Source organism: Diospyros lotus, unplaced genomic scaffold (genome assembly GCF_014633365.1).
Source record: "Diospyros lotus cultivar Yz01 unplaced genomic scaffold, ASM1463336v1 superscaf2, whole genome shotgun sequence".
NCBI lineage: Eukaryota > Viridiplantae > Streptophyta > Magnoliopsida > Ericales > Ebenaceae > Diospyros > Diospyros lotus.
This window is the reverse complement of record NW_026267105.1, coordinates 140,682-156,672: the sequence shown is the minus strand read 5'-3', so window position 1 is coordinate 156,672 and position 15,991 is coordinate 140,682.

Below are 15,991 nucleotides of genomic sequence, written 5' to 3'. Positions count from 1 at the left end.
CTTGTTTTAAGTGTTCTACTGTGGATCCATGGCTTGAACTCATGTTTTGAAAACATCCCGAAATTAGAATTTGGAGTTTCTTGAGTGCATTTAAGTGTATCAAAATGTGGTCAATCACCTAGGCTTGGAATCATCATGAGAAAATTAGTGTATTTCTAGATATAGTTAATTGTAACAAAGTTGTTTCTTTCTTGTTTCTTAGTGCACTTAAGTGTATTTAATGCTTTGAGATATCGCTGACTGTAATAAAGTTGTTTCTTTCTTGTTTAAAGAATTTTACTATGGATCCATGGCTTAAACTCAAGTTTCGAAAACATCTCGAAATCAGAATTTGGAGGTTCTTGAGTGTAATTAATGTATCAAGATATCGTTGATGGTAATAAAGTAGTTTTTTTTCTTGTTTGAAGTGTTCCACTGTAGATATTTTGTGTGTCAAAATGTCGTCTTTCACCTAGATTTGGAATCGTCATAAGCAACTCAGTATGCTCTGAGATATCGTTGATTGTAACAAAGTTGTTTCTTCTTGTTTGAAGTGTTCTACTACGGATCCATGGATTAAACTCAATTTTTGAAAACATCCCGAAATTTGAATTTGGACTTTGTTGAGTGTAGTTAGTGTATCAGAATGTCGTCTTTCACCTAGATTTGGAATCGTCATAAGCAACTTAGTATGCTTTGAGATATCGTTGATTGTAATAAAGTAGTTTTTTCTTGTTTGAAGTGTTCTACTGTGGATATTTTGTGTGTCAAAATGTCGTCTTTCACCTAGATTTGTAATCCACATAATGAAATTAGTGTACTTCGGGATATCGTTAATTGTAAGAAAGTTGTTTCCTTCTTGTTTGAAGTGTTCTACTACGGATCCATGGCTTAAACTCAATTTTCGAAAACATCCCGAAATTTGAATTTGGACTTTGCCGAGCGTAGTTAGTGTATCAGAATGTCGTCTTTCACCTAGATTTGGAATCGTCGTAACCTAATCAGTATGCTTTGAGATATCGTTGATTGTAATAAAGTCGTTTCTTTCTAGTTTGAAGTGTTATACTGTGGATCCATGGCTTAAACACAAGTTTCGAAAAGATCCTGAAATCAGAATTTGGAGTTTCTTGAGTGTATTTAGTGTATCAAAATGTCATCTTTCACATAGATTTGGAATCGCCAAAAGCAAATTTATATGCTTTGAGATATCATTGATTGTAATGAAGTTGTTTCGTTCTTGTTTAAACGGTTTTACTATGGATTCATGGCTTAAACTTAAGTTTCGAAAAACATCCCAAAATCAGAATTTGGAGGTTCCTGAGTGTATTTAATGTATCAGAATGTTGTCTTTCGCCTAGATTTGGAATCGTGATAAGCAACTTAGTAAGCTTTGAGATATCGTTGATTGTAATAAAGTTATTTCTTTCTTGTTTGAAGTGTTCTACTGTGAATCCATGGCTTAAACTCAAGTTTCGAAAACATCCCGAAACCAGAATTTGGAGTTTCTTGAGTGTATCAAAATATGATGTTTCACGTAGATTTGGAATCGCCAAAAGCAAATTAGTATGCTGTGAGATATCGTTGATTGTAATGCAGTTGTTTCTTTCTTGTTTAAACTGTTTTACTATGGATTCGTGGCTTAAACTCATGTTTCGAAAACATCCCGACATCAGAAATTGGAGGTTCTTGAGTGTATTTTAATGTATCAAAATGTCGTCTTTCACCTAGACTTGGAATCATCATAAGAAAATTAGTGTATTTCTAGATATAGTTAATTGTAACAAAGTTGTTTCTTTCTTGTTTAAAGAATTTTACTATGGATCCATGGCTTAAACTCAAGTTTCGAAAACATCTCGAAATCAGAATTTGGAGGTTCTTGAGTGTAATTAATGTATCAAGATATCGTTGATGGTAATAAAGTAGTTTTTTCTTGTTTGAAGCGTTCTACTGTAGATATTTTGTGTGTCAAAATGTCGTCTTTCACTTAGATTTGTAATCCACATAATCAAATTAGTGTACTTCGGGATATCGTTAATTGTAAGAAAGTTGTTTCCTTCTTGTTTGATGTGTTCTACTACGGATCCATGGCTTAAACTCAATTTTCGAAAACATCCCGAAATTTGAATTTGGACTTTGTTGAGTGTAGTTAGTGTATCAGAATGTCGTCTTTCACCTAGATTTGGAATCGTCGTAACCTAATCAGTATGCTTTGAGATATCGTTGATTGTAATAAAGTCGTTTCTTTCTAGTTTGAAGTGTTATACTGTGGATCCATGGCTTAAACACAAGTTTCGAAAAGATCCTGAAATCAGAATTTGGAGTTTCTTGAGTGTATTTAGTGTATCAAAATGTCATCTTTCACATAGATTTGGAATCGCCAAAAGCAAATTTATATGCTTTGAGATATCATTGATTGTAATGAAGTTGTTTCTTTCTTGTTTAAACGGTTTTACTATGGATCCATGGCTTAAACTCAAGTTTCGAAAACATCCCGAAATTAGAATTTGGAGTGTCTTGAGTATATTTTATGTCTCAAAATATCGTCTTTCACATAGATTTGGAATCCACATAAGCAAATTAGTCTACTTTGAGATATTGTTGATTGTAATAAAGTTGTTTCATCCATGGCTTAAACTCAAGTTTCGAAAAGATCCCGAAATCAGAATTTGGAGTTTCTTGATTGTATGCTTTGAGATATCGTTGATTGTAATAAAGTTGTTTCTTTCTTGTTTGAAGTGTTCTACTATGGAGCCATGGGTTAAACTCAAGGTTCGAAAACATCCCGAAATCAGAATTTGGAGTTTCTTGAGTGTATTTAGTGTATCAAAATGTAGTAATTCACCTAGACTTGGAATCGTCATAAGCAAATTAGTGTACTTCGTGATATCGTGGACTATAACAAAGTTGTTTTCTTTCATTTTTAAGGTGTTCTTCTATGGATCCATGGCTTAAACTCATGTTTCGACAACATCCCAAAATCAGATTTTAGACTTTGTTGAGTGTATTTAGCGTATCCAAATGTACCTATATTTGGAATCGTCATAAGGAAATTAGTATGCTTTGAGATATCATTGATTGTAATAAAGTTGTTTTTTTTTCTTGTTTGAAGTGTTCTACTGTGGATCCATGGCTTAAACTCAAGTTTCGAAAAGATCCTGAAATCAGAATTTGGAGTTTCTTAAGTGTGTCAAAATGTCATCTTTCAACTAGATATCGTGATAACTAAATCAGTATACTTCGAGATACCGTTGATTGTAACAAAGTTGTCTCTTTCTTGTTTAAAGTGTTCTATTGTGGACCCATGGCTAAAACTGAAGTTTCAAAATATCCCGAAATCGGAATTTGGACTTTCTGGACTGTTTTTAGTGTATCAAAAATTGATATCGTTATAAACAAATTAGTATACATCGAGATATCAGTTATTGTAACAAAGTTGTCTCTTTCTTGTTTATAGCGTTATACTGTGGACCCATGGTTAAAACTCAAGTTTCAAAAACGACCCAAAATAAGAATTTGGACTTTCTTAACCATATTTAGTGTATCAAAATGTCGTATTTCACCTAGATTTGGAATCGTGATAAGAAAATTAGTATACATCGAGATATCGTCGATTGTAACAAAGTTGTTTTTTTCTTGTTTAAGGTGTTCTACAATGGATCCAAGGCTTAAACTCAAGTCTCGAATACATCTCGTAATTAGAATTTGGACTTTCGGGAGTGTGTTTAGTGTATCAAAATGTCATCTTTCACCAAGATTTGGAATCGCCATAAGCAAATTAGTATGCTTTGAGATGTCAGTAATAAAGTTGTTTCTTTCCTGTTTAAAGTGTTTTACTATGGATTCATGGCTTAAACTTAAGTTTTGAAAACATCCCGAAATCAGAATTTGGAGGTTCTTGAGTGTATTTAATCTATCAAAATGTCGCCTTTCACCTAGATTTGGAATCGTCATAAGCAACTTAGTACGCTTTGAGATATCGTTGATTGCAATAAAGTTGTTTTTTCTCGTTTGAAGTGTTCTACGGTGGATCCATGGCTTAAACTAAAGTTTCGAAAACATCCTGGAATCAGAATTTGGAGTTTCTTGAGTGTATTTAGTGTATCAAAATGTCGTCATTCACCTAGATTTGGAATCGCCAAAAAGCAAATTAGTGTGCTGTGAGATATCGTTGATTGTAATGAAGTTGTTTCTTTCTAGTTTGAAGTGTTCTGCTCTGGATCCATGGCTTAAACACAAGTTTCGAAAACATCCCGAAATCAGAATTTGGAGGTTCTTGAGTGTATTTAAGGTATTAAAATATCGTCTTTCACCTAGATTTGGAATCGTCATTAGCAACTCAGTATGCTCTGAGATATCGTCATGGCTTAAACTCAAGTTTCGAAAACATCCCGAAATCAGAATTTGGAGTTTCTTGATTGTATCAAAATGTCGTCATTCACCTAGACTTCAAATCATCATAAGAAAATTAGTGTACTTCGAGATATAGTTGATTGTAACAAAGTTGTTTCTTTCTTGTTTTAAGTGTTCTACTGTGGATCCATGGCTTGAACTCATGTTTTGAAAACATCCCGAAATTAGAATTTGGAGTTTCTTGAGTGCATTTAAGTGTATCAAAATGTGGTCAATCACCTAGACTTGGAATCATCATGAGAAAATTAGTGTATTTCTAGATATAGTTAATTGTAACAAAGTTGTTTCTTTCTTGTTTCTTAGTGCACTTAAGTGTATTTAATGCTTTGAGATATCGCTGACTGTAATAAAGTTGTTTCTTTCTTGTTTAAAGAATTTTACTATGGATCCATGGCTTAAACTCAAGTTTCGAAAACATCTCGAAATCAGAATTTGGAGGTTCTTGAGTGTAATTAATGTATCAAGATATCGTTGATGGTAATAAAGTAGTTTTTTTTCTTGTTTGAAGTGTTCTACTGTAGATATTTTGTGTGTCAAAATGTCGTCTTTCACCTAGATTTGGAATCGTCATAAGCAACTCAGTGTGCTCTGAGATATCGTTGATTGTAACAAAGTTGTTTCTTCTTGTTTGAAGTGTTCTACTACGGATCCATGGATTAAACTCAATTTTTGAAAACATCCCGAAATTTGAATTTGGACTTTGTTGAGTGTAGTTAGTGTATCAGAATGTCGTCTTTCACCTAGATTTGGAATCGTCACAAGCAACTTAGTATGCTTTGAGATATCGTTGATTGTAATAAAGTAGTTTTTTCTTGTTTGAAGTGTTCTACTGTGGATATTTTGTGTGTCAAAATGTCGTCTTTCACCTAGATTTGTAATCCACATAATGAAATTAGTGTACTTCGGGATATCGTTAATTGTAAGAAAGTTGTTTCCTTCTTGTTTGAAGTGTTCTACTACGGATCCATGGCTTAAACTCAATTTTCGAAAACATCCCGAAATTTGAATTTGGACTTTGCCGAGCGTAGTTAGTGTATCAGAATGTCGTCTTTCACCTAGATTTGGAATCGTCGTAACCTAATCAGTATGCTTTGAGATATCGTTGATTGTAATAAAGTCGTTTCTTTCTAGTTTGAAGTGTTATACTGTGGATCCATGGCTTAAACACAAGTTTCGAAAAGATCCTGAAATCAGAATTTGGAGTTTCTTGAGTGTATTTAGTGTATCAAAATGTCATCTTTCACATAGATTTGGAATCGCCAAAAGCAAATTTATATGCTTTGAGATATCATTGATTGTAATGAAGTTGTTTCGTTCTTGTTTAAACGGTTTTACTATGGATTCATGGCTTAAACTTAAGTTTCGAAAAACATCCCAAAATCAGAATTTGGAGGTTCCTGAGTGTATTTAATGTATCAGAATGTTGTCTTTCGCCTAGATTTGGAATCGTGATAAGCAACTTAGTAAGCTTTGAGATATCGTTGATTGTGATAAAGTTATTTCTTTCTTGTTTGAAGTGTTCTACTGTGAATCCATGGCTTAAACTCAAGTTTCGAAAACATCCCGAAACCAGAATTTGGAGTTTCTTGAGTGTATCAAAATATGATGTTTCACGTAGATTTGGAATCGCCAAAAGCAAATTAGTATGCTGTGAGATATCGTTGATTGTAATGCAGTTGTTTCTTTCTTGTTTAAACTGTTTTACTATGGATTCATGGCTTAAACTCATGTTTCGAAAACATCCCGACATCAGAAATTGGAGGTTCTTGAGTGTATTTTAATGTATCAAAATGTCGTCTTTCACCTAGACTTGGAATCATCATAAGAAAATTAGTGTATTTCTAGATATAGTTAATTGTAACAAAGTTGTTTCTTTCTTGTTTAAAGAATTTTACTATGGATCCATGGCTTAAACTCAAGTTTCGAAAACATCTCGAAATCAGAATTTGGAGGTTCTTGAGTGTAATTAATGTATCAAGATATCGTTGATGGTAATAAAGTAGTTTTTTCTTGTTTGAAGCGTTCTACTGTAGATATTTTGTGTGTCAAAATGTCGTCTTTCACTTAGATTTGTAATCCACATAATCAAATTAGTGTACTTCGGGATATCGTTAATTGTAAGAAAGTTGTTTCCTTCTTGTTTGATGTGTTCTACTACGGATCCATGGCTTAAACTCAATTTTCGAAAACATCCCGAAATTTGAATTTGGACTTTGTTGAGTGTAGTTAGTGTATCAGAATGTCGTCTTTCACCTAGATTTGGAATCGTCGTAACCTAATCAGTATGCTTTGAGATATCGTTGATTGTAATAAAGTCGTTTCTTTCTAGTTTGAAGTGTTATACTGTGGATCCATGGCTTAAACACAAGTTTCGAAAAGATCCTGAAATCAGAATTTGGAGTTTCTTGAGTGTATTTAGTGTATCAAAATGTCATCTTTCACATAGATTTGGAATCGCCAAAAGCAAATTTATATGCTTTGAGATATCATTGATTGTAATGAAGTTGTTTCTTTCTTGTTTAAACGGTTTTACTATGGATCCATGGCTTAAACTCAAGTTTCGAAAACATCCCGAAATTAGAATTTGGAGTGTCTTGAGTATATTTTATGTCTCAAAATATCGTCTTTCACATAGATTTGGAATCCACATAAGCAAATTAGTCTACTTTGAGATATTGTTGATTGTAATAAAGTTGTTTCATCCATGGCTTAAACTCAAGTTTCGAAAAGATCCCGAAATCAGAATTTGGAGTTTCTTGATTGTATGCTTTGAGATATCGTTGATTGTAATAAAGTTGTTTCTTTCTTGTTTGAAGTGTTCTACTATGGAGCCATGGGTTAAACTCAAGGTTCGAAAACATCCCGAAATCAGAATTTGGAGTTTCTTGAGTGTATTTAGTGTATCAAAATGTAGTAATTCACCTAGACTTGGAATCGTCATAAGCAAATTAGTGTACTTCGTGATATCGTGGACTATAACAAAGTTGTTTTCTTTCATTTTTAAGGTGTTCTTCTATGGATCCATGGCTTAAACTCATGTTTCGACAACATCCCAAAATCAGATTTTAGACTTTGTTGAGTGTATTTAGCGTATCCAAATGTACCTATATTTGGAATCGTCATAAGGAAATTAGTATGCTTTGAGATATCATTGATTGTAATAAAGTTGTTTTTTTTTCTTGTTTGAAGTGTTCTACTGTGGATCCATGGCTTAAACTCAAGTTTCGAAAAGATCCTGAAATCAGAATTTGGAGTTTCTTAAGTGTGTCAAAATGTCATCTTTCAACTAGATATCGTGATAACTAAATCAGTATACTTCGAGATACCGTTGATTGTAACAAAGTTGTCTCTTTCTTGTTTAAAGTGTTCTATTGTGGACCCATGGCTAAAACTGAAGTTTCAAAATATCCCGAAATCGGAATTTGGACTTTCTGGACTGTTTTTAGTGTATCAAAAATTGATATCGTTATAAACAAATTAGTATACATCGAGATATCAGTTATTGTAACAAAGTTGTCTCTTTCTTGTTTATAGCGTTATACTGTGGACCCATGGTTAAAACTCAAGTTTCAAAAACGACCCAAAATAAGAATTTGGACTTTCTTAACCATATTTAGTGTATCAAAATGTCGTATTTCACCTAGATTTGGAATCGTGATAAGAAAATTAGTATACATCGAGATATCGTCGATTGTAACAAAGTTGTTTTTTTCTTGTTTAAGGTGTTCTACAATGGATCCAAGGCTTAAACTCAAGTCTCGAATACATCTCGTAATTAGAATTTGGACTTTCGGGAGTGTGTTTAGTGTATCAAAATGTCATCTTTCACCAAGATTTGGAATCGCCATAAGCAAATTAGTATGCTTTGAGATGTCAGTAATAAAGTTGTTTCTTTCCTGTTTAAAGTGTTTTACTATGGATTCATGGCTTAAACTTAAGTTTTGAAAACATCCCGAAATCAGAATTTGGAGGTTCTTGAGTGTATTTAATCTATCAAAATGTCGCCTTTCACCTAGATTTGGAATCGTCATAAGCAACTTAGTACGCTTTGAGATATCGTTGATTGCAATAAAGTTGTTTTTTCTCGTTTGAAGTGTTCTACGGTGGATCCATGGCTTAAACTAAAGTTTCGAAAACATCCTGGAATCAGAATTTGGAGTTTCTTGAGTGTATTTAGTGTATCAAAATGTCGTCATTCACCTAGATTTGGAATCGCCAAAAAGCAAATTAGTGTGCTGTGAGATATCGTTGATTGTAATGAAGTTGTTTCTTTCTAGTTTGAAGTGTTCTGCTCTGGATCCATGGCTTAAACACAAGTTTCGAAAACATCCCGAAATCAGAATTTGGAGGTTCTTGAGTGTATTTAAGGTATTAAAATATCGTCTTTCACCTAGATTTGGAATCGTCATTAGCAACTCAGTATGCTCTGAGATATCGTCATGGCTTAAACTCAAGTTTCGAAAACATCCCGAAATCAGAATTTGGAGTTTCTTGATTGTATCAAAATGTCGTCATTCACCTAGACTTCAAATCATCATAAGAAAATTAGTGTACTTCGAGATATAGTTGATTGTAACAAAGTTGTTTCTTTCTTGTTTTAAGTGTTCTACTGTGGATCCATGGCTTGAACTCATGTTTTGAAAACATCCCGAAATTAGAATTTGGAGTTTCTTGAGTGCATTTAAGTGTATCAAAATGTGGTCAATCACCTAGACTTGGAATCATCATGAGAAAATTAGTGTATTTCTAGATATAGTTAATTGTAACAAAGTTGTTTCTTTCTTGTTTCTTAGTGCACTTAAGTGTATTTAATGCTTTGAGATATCGCTGACTGTAATAAAGTTGTTTCTTTCTTGTTTAAAGAATTTTACTATGGATCCATGGCTTAAACTCAAGTTTCGAAAACATCTCGAAATCAGAATTTGGAGGTTCTTGAGTGTAATTAATGTATCAAGATATCGTTGATGGTAATAAAGTAGTTTTTTTTCTTGTTTGAAGTGTTCTACTGTAGATATTTTGTGTGTCAAAATGTCGTCTTTCACCTAGATTTGGAATCGTCATAAGCAACTCAGTGTGCTCTGAGATATCGTTGATTGTAACAAAGTTGTTTCTTCTTGTTTGAAGTGTTCTACTACGGATCCATGGATTAAACTCAATTTTTGAAAACATCCCGAAATTTGAATTTGGACTTTGTTGAGTGTAGTTAGTGTATCAGAATGTCGTCTTTCACCTAGATTTGGAATCGTCACAAGCAACTTAGTATGCTTTGAGATATCGTTGATTGTAATAAAGTAGTTTTTTCTTGTTTGAAGTGTTCTACTGTGGATATTTTGTGTGTCAAAATGTCGTCTTTCACCTAGATTTGTAATCCACATAATGAAATTAGTGTACTTCGGGATATCGTTAATTGTAAGAAAGTTGTTTCCTTCTTGTTTGAAGTGTTCTACTACGGATCCATGGCTTAAACTCAATTTTCGAAAACATCCCGAAATTTGAATTTGGACTTTGCCGAGCGTAGTTAGTGTATCAGAATGTCGTCTTTCACCTAGATTTGGAATCGTCGTAACCTAATCAGTATGCTTTGAGATATCGTTGATTGTAATAAAGTCGTTTCTTTCTAGTTTGAAGTGTTATACTGTGGATCCATGGCTTAAACACAAGTTTCGAAAAGATCCTGAAATCAGAATTTGGAGTTTCTTGAGTGTATTTAGTGTATCAAAATGTCATCTTTCACATAGATTTGGAATCGCCAAAAGCAAATTTATATGCTTTGAGATATCATTGATTGTAATGAAGTTGTTTCGTTCTTGTTTAAACGGTTTTACTATGGATTCATGGCTTAAACTTAAGTTTCGAAAAACATCCCAAAATCAGAATTTGGAGGTTCCTGAGTGTATTTAATGTATCAGAATGTTGTCTTTCGCCTAGATTTGGAATCGTGATAAGCAACTTAGTAAGCTTTGAGATATCGTTGATTGTGATAAAGTTATTTCTTTCTTGTTTGAAGTGTTCTACTGTGAATCCATGGCTTAAACTCAAGTTTCGAAAACATCCCGAAACCAGAATTTGGAGTTTCTTGAGTGTATCAAAATATGATGTTTCACGTAGATTTGGAATCGCCAAAAGCAAATTAGTATGCTGTGAGATATCGTTGATTGTAATGCAGTTGTTTCTTTCTTGTTTAAACTGTTTTACTATGGATTCATGGCTTAAACTCATGTTTCGAAAACATCCCGACATCAGAAATTGGAGGTTCTTGAGTGTATTTTAATGTATCAAAATGTCGTCTTTCACCTAGACTTGGAATCATCATAAGAAAATTAGTGTATTTCTAGATATAGTTAATTGTAACAAAGTTGTTTCTTTCTTGTTTAAAGAATTTTACTATGGATCCATGGCTTAAACTCAAGTTTCGAAAACATCTCGAAATCAGAATTTGGAGGTTCTTGAGTGTAATTAATGTATCAAGATATCGTTGATGGTAATAAAGTAGTTTTTTCTTGTTTGAAGCGTTCTACTGTAGATATTTTGTGTGTCAAAATGTCGTCTTTCACTTAGATTTGTAATCCACATAATCAAATTAGTGTACTTCGGGATATCGTTAATTGTAAGAAAGTTGTTTCCTTCTTGTTTGATGTGTTCTACTACGGATCCATGGCTTAAACTCAATTTTCGAAAACATCCCGAAATTTGAATTTGGACTTTGTTGAGTGTAGTTAGTGTATCAGAATGTCGTCTTTCACCTAGATTTGGAATCGTCGTAACCTAATCAGTATGCTTTGAGATATCGTTGATTGTAATAAAGTCGTTTCTTTCTAGTTTGAAGTGTTATACTTGTTGAGTTCTAACTTAGTCAAGAGGGGGGGTGAATTGACACCTTTTAAAAACTTTAATGCAAAACTTATGCACGTATATATATGAGAAAACAAATTTAATATAAACCAAAATTGTAGTTGAGAGTACGGGAGCACTTAAATACTAGATGGATAATATGATATCCGCCAGCTGTGCTAGTATGTGCTTAGATCCAATATACTCTTCAAATTACAACTTGGTGAAAAACATGTGATTTGAATGCACACAATAACAAGACTTTAAATAAACCAAATGGAATATTAAATGAGTACAAAGAATGATCAATTAAAGCAAATCAGAATATAATAGCCAACAAGAATGTAGGCCTTAGGATTTGGCCACACAAAAACAAAAACAAATAAGTATAATCAAGCAAGAATAAGTAAAGAGTGAAGAGAAGAAGGACACAGCGATTTATAGTGGTTCGGCCCTTATGGCTTACATCCACTACCTAAGGATTCCCTTCCTTAGGATTTTCAATCAAATCCACTATATGAAAATTTTCTTACAACCACCAAAGCCTTCACTTGGCTTCACCACCACCAAACTATTTCTGGAGTCTCACACTCACTAGTTTGGATTTTGTACGCTCTTTACAAGATAGTAGAGATTGAAAAATAGGGTTCTCTCAAAAATAATACAATGAAGTGTAGAGAACTCCCTTAGTTTTCTCTCAAGAAGATAGAGGAAAAGAAAGACTTGGAGAGAATGAGAATCTTGGCTAATGATGTAGAAAATGATAGGGCTTCCAAAAGTTATTCCAAAGCCTTCAAGAGACCCTTTTATATAGTGCTAGAGAAGGCTTTCCTTGATCAATCTCAGCCCTCCATGTGTCAAGTCTTCAAGCCAATCTCAGCCCTTCATTTGAATTCTTGATTTTCCTTCTATAATCAGCTAACTTGATTGATCATCAAGATCTTTGACTTTTGTTGATCTCCAATCAGCCTTGAATGAGCAAATCAATTCCAATAATGCATGGTTGACTTTAAGGATTAAAATATCAACAAAATCCTTCATAATTCTTGCAAAATCGACCATAAATAAGAACTAATCAATTCTGACTTCTAGTTGAATCTTCAATCACCTTTGATTGTGCAATTGGCCCCTTAGCTTCCATAACAAGTATAGCTAATTTGAAATTTGAATTTAAACCTCCAAATGGTGGAAAATCCATCCAAATATTCTCAAATAATGAAGCAAATTTGTCCAACAATGAAGATATCAATCATAACTTCAAAAGCCCTTAATTGATCAAGTTTCCATACTAAAAATGTTGACAACAAGAAGAGAATCAATTTGTGTAGCTGAATATATGCAAGATATCCTTAGAATATTCTCCCATAATGAAGATATCAATTAGTCATAATGAGTAGGATAATTGATTCCATGATTTGAGTAGAGGATCCTTTTAATGAGATAGAATCAACAATAAAGGAAAGTAATATCAATCAAGGTTTAACTTTCAAACCTTAATTTCCTCTATTAATGATGAACAATAATGCTGAATCTTTAGCTTCTCCATTTGAATGCAATTCAAAAATTCTTCCATATTTAACTAAGAAAAGAAGCTTCTAAGAACCTTTAAATTTACTCCATGATTCTCTTACCATATTTAGACCAACGAGAAGATGTAACCTTGATGAGTGTGCTCCATGTGGCTGCCATGTCATCAAAATGCCACATTAACAATGCCATGTCGCCAAGTTACATATATGGCAACTCCATATAGTGGACTACTCCAATCTCCTCAAAAACTTCCATATATATCTTTTGAACTTCCCATATATGAACAAGGATTCAATATATCTTCTAGACTTTCCATTCTAAGAAGAACTTTCCATTCATAGCTCAAATACTCAAATTTCTAGAAAGCTCTCTAAAAACTTGTTTCCATATATAATGAAATCTCTATATAAGTATAAGAAGTTTCTATATATAACCTGTGTCATGAAATCACTAAAGAATAGCTTTGTAAGCCTTATGAAGGCTTCATGCTTTGTTAGAACATAAAATATAAATTCACATTCACACATGCCAATTATCAATCATCAAAATCTACACTCAACAATCTCCCCCTTTTTGATGATTGCAAAAACGTGAAAGAAGCTATACTTAAATGATTTAACAAAAATATGATTTTCCCTTAATCTTGCTCTTGCTCCCCCTTAATTTAGGCTCCCCCTTAACTTGCTCTCTCCCCCTTAATTTAGTCTCCCTCTTATCCTTTTAAAAACACCATTTAGCTACATATTTTCTCTCCCCCTTTTTTGTAATCTATCAAAAAAATACATGAGAAAGAAAAAAAAATACAATTAGGGAATAGGAATCATACCAAGTGAGTTTCGAAGAAAAAGAAAATTTTCATTTGAAAGAGGCTTAGTAAAAATATCAGCAAGTTGATTCTTGGTATCCACATATTTAATCACAATATCACCTCGTAACACATGCTCTCTAATAAAATGATGTCTAACTTCTATGTGTTTAGCTTTGCTATGATACACCGGATTCTTAGATAAGTGGATAGCACTTGTGTTATCACAATAAATGGAAATATTCTTGAACTCTAAACCAAAATCCTCTAATTGTTGTTTAATCCAAAGCAATTGTGAAGTGCAACTACTTATGGCCATATACTCAGCTTCAGTAGTGGAGAGTGCTACACTTGATTGTTTCTTAGAAAACCATGAAATGAGCTTATTTCCTAGAAATTGACAAGTGCCCGTAGTACTTTTTCTATCCAATCTACAACCAGCATAATCCGAGTCACTATAAGCATACAAATCAAATAAAGAACTCTTATCATACCAAAGACCAAGAGTAGAGGTATCTTTTAAGTATCTAAAAATCCGTTTTACCGCAATTAAGTGTGATTGTCTAGGATTAGATTGAAATCTAGCACACAAACACACAGCATGCATAATATCGGGTCTAGATGCAGTAAGATATAACAGTGAGCCAATCATAGATCTATATAGCTTTTGGTCTACTTCATTACCATTTATGTCACTATCAAGCTTTGTATTTGCAGCCATGGGGGTAATACAAGGTTTAGCTAAATCCATGCCAAATCTAAATAGCAAATCTTTAGTATATTTAGCTTGACTAATGTGAATGCCATTCTCACTTTGTTTTATTTGCAAACCTAAAAAGAACGTTAGTTCACCCATCATGCTCATTTGGAATTCACCACTCATACAATCAGCAAAATCTTTACACAAAGAATCATTAGTTGATCCAAAAATAATATCATCCACATACACTTGTACAATAAGCAAATCATTATTTTTATGCTTCACAAACAAAGTACTATCAATTTTCCCACGATTAAAATCATTTTGAAGCAAGAACTTTGATAAACGATCATACCACGCTCTAGGAGCTTGTTTTAAGCCATAAAGAGATTTAAAAAGCTTGTAAACATGATTTGGGAACTTTTGATTTTCAAAACCAGGGGGTTGCTTCACATAAACATCTTCTTGAATAAAGCCATTTAAAAATGCACTCTTAACATCCATTTGAAACAATTTAAAACCTTTAAAGCATGCAAATGCCATTAACAACCTAATAGCTTCTATTCTAGCTACCGGTGCAAACGACTCATCATAATCTACTCCTTCTTCTTGACTATATCCTTGTGCCACTAATCTAGCCTTATTCCTAACCACTTTTCCATTTTCATCCATTTTGTTTTTGAAAACCCATTTTGTACCAATAATAGAATGATTTTCAGGTTTAGGAACTAAACTCCACACTTCGTTTCTTTCAAACTCATTTAACTCTTCTTGCATTGCTATTACCCAATCGGGTGCTTTTAGAGCATCATTAATACACTTAGGCTCAATTTCACAAATCAAAGCAAGAGAACTAAAAGGATGCACACCATGAGATGATCTAGTTCTAACTCCATGAGAAATGTCACCTATTATTAATTCTTTAGGATGTCGGTGCTTATTTTTAATTTGATACCAATTTTGATCATGCAAAGGACCTATCAATTCATTATTTTCTTGCGATTCTAAGTGAGTCTCATTTTCCAATTTATCTGCTTCTATATATGAATCCATGTTATTAGGTGTAGATTCCTTTAAACTAGACTCTATTTGTGGTTCAAAAACTACATCTTCATCTTCTTCAATATTAGATCCCTTAGCTAGTGATTCATCAAATTTTACATGAATGGACTCTTCTATTGTTTTTGTCCTAGAGTTATAAACTCTATATGCTCTACTAGTAGAAGAAAAACCAACCAAAGAACCTACATCAGATTTAGCATCAAACTTATCCAAATTATATTTAGTGTTCAAAATGTAACATTTACACCCAAATGGTCTAAGATAATCTACTTTAGGTGTCTTACCATGCCAAAGTTCATATGGTGTCTTATTTAGCCCTTTTCTAATAGACAACCTATTTAACACATAACTTGCATGATTAATTGCTTCAGCCCAAAATGACTTAGGTAAACCACTTTCAATTAATATAGTTCTACCAATTTCTTGTAATGACCTATTTTTTCTTTCAACTACTCCATTTTGTTGTGGAGACCTAGGTGCAGAAAAATTATGAGAAATACCATATTTATCACATAACTCACCAAAACCAAAGTTATCAAACTCACCACCATGATCACTCCTAATCTTAATTACACATGCATTTCGTTGATTTTGTAGTTTTCGAATTTGACTATCAAAAACATGTAATGCCTCACTTTTATGAGAAATAAACAAGCACCAAGTAAAACGAGAAA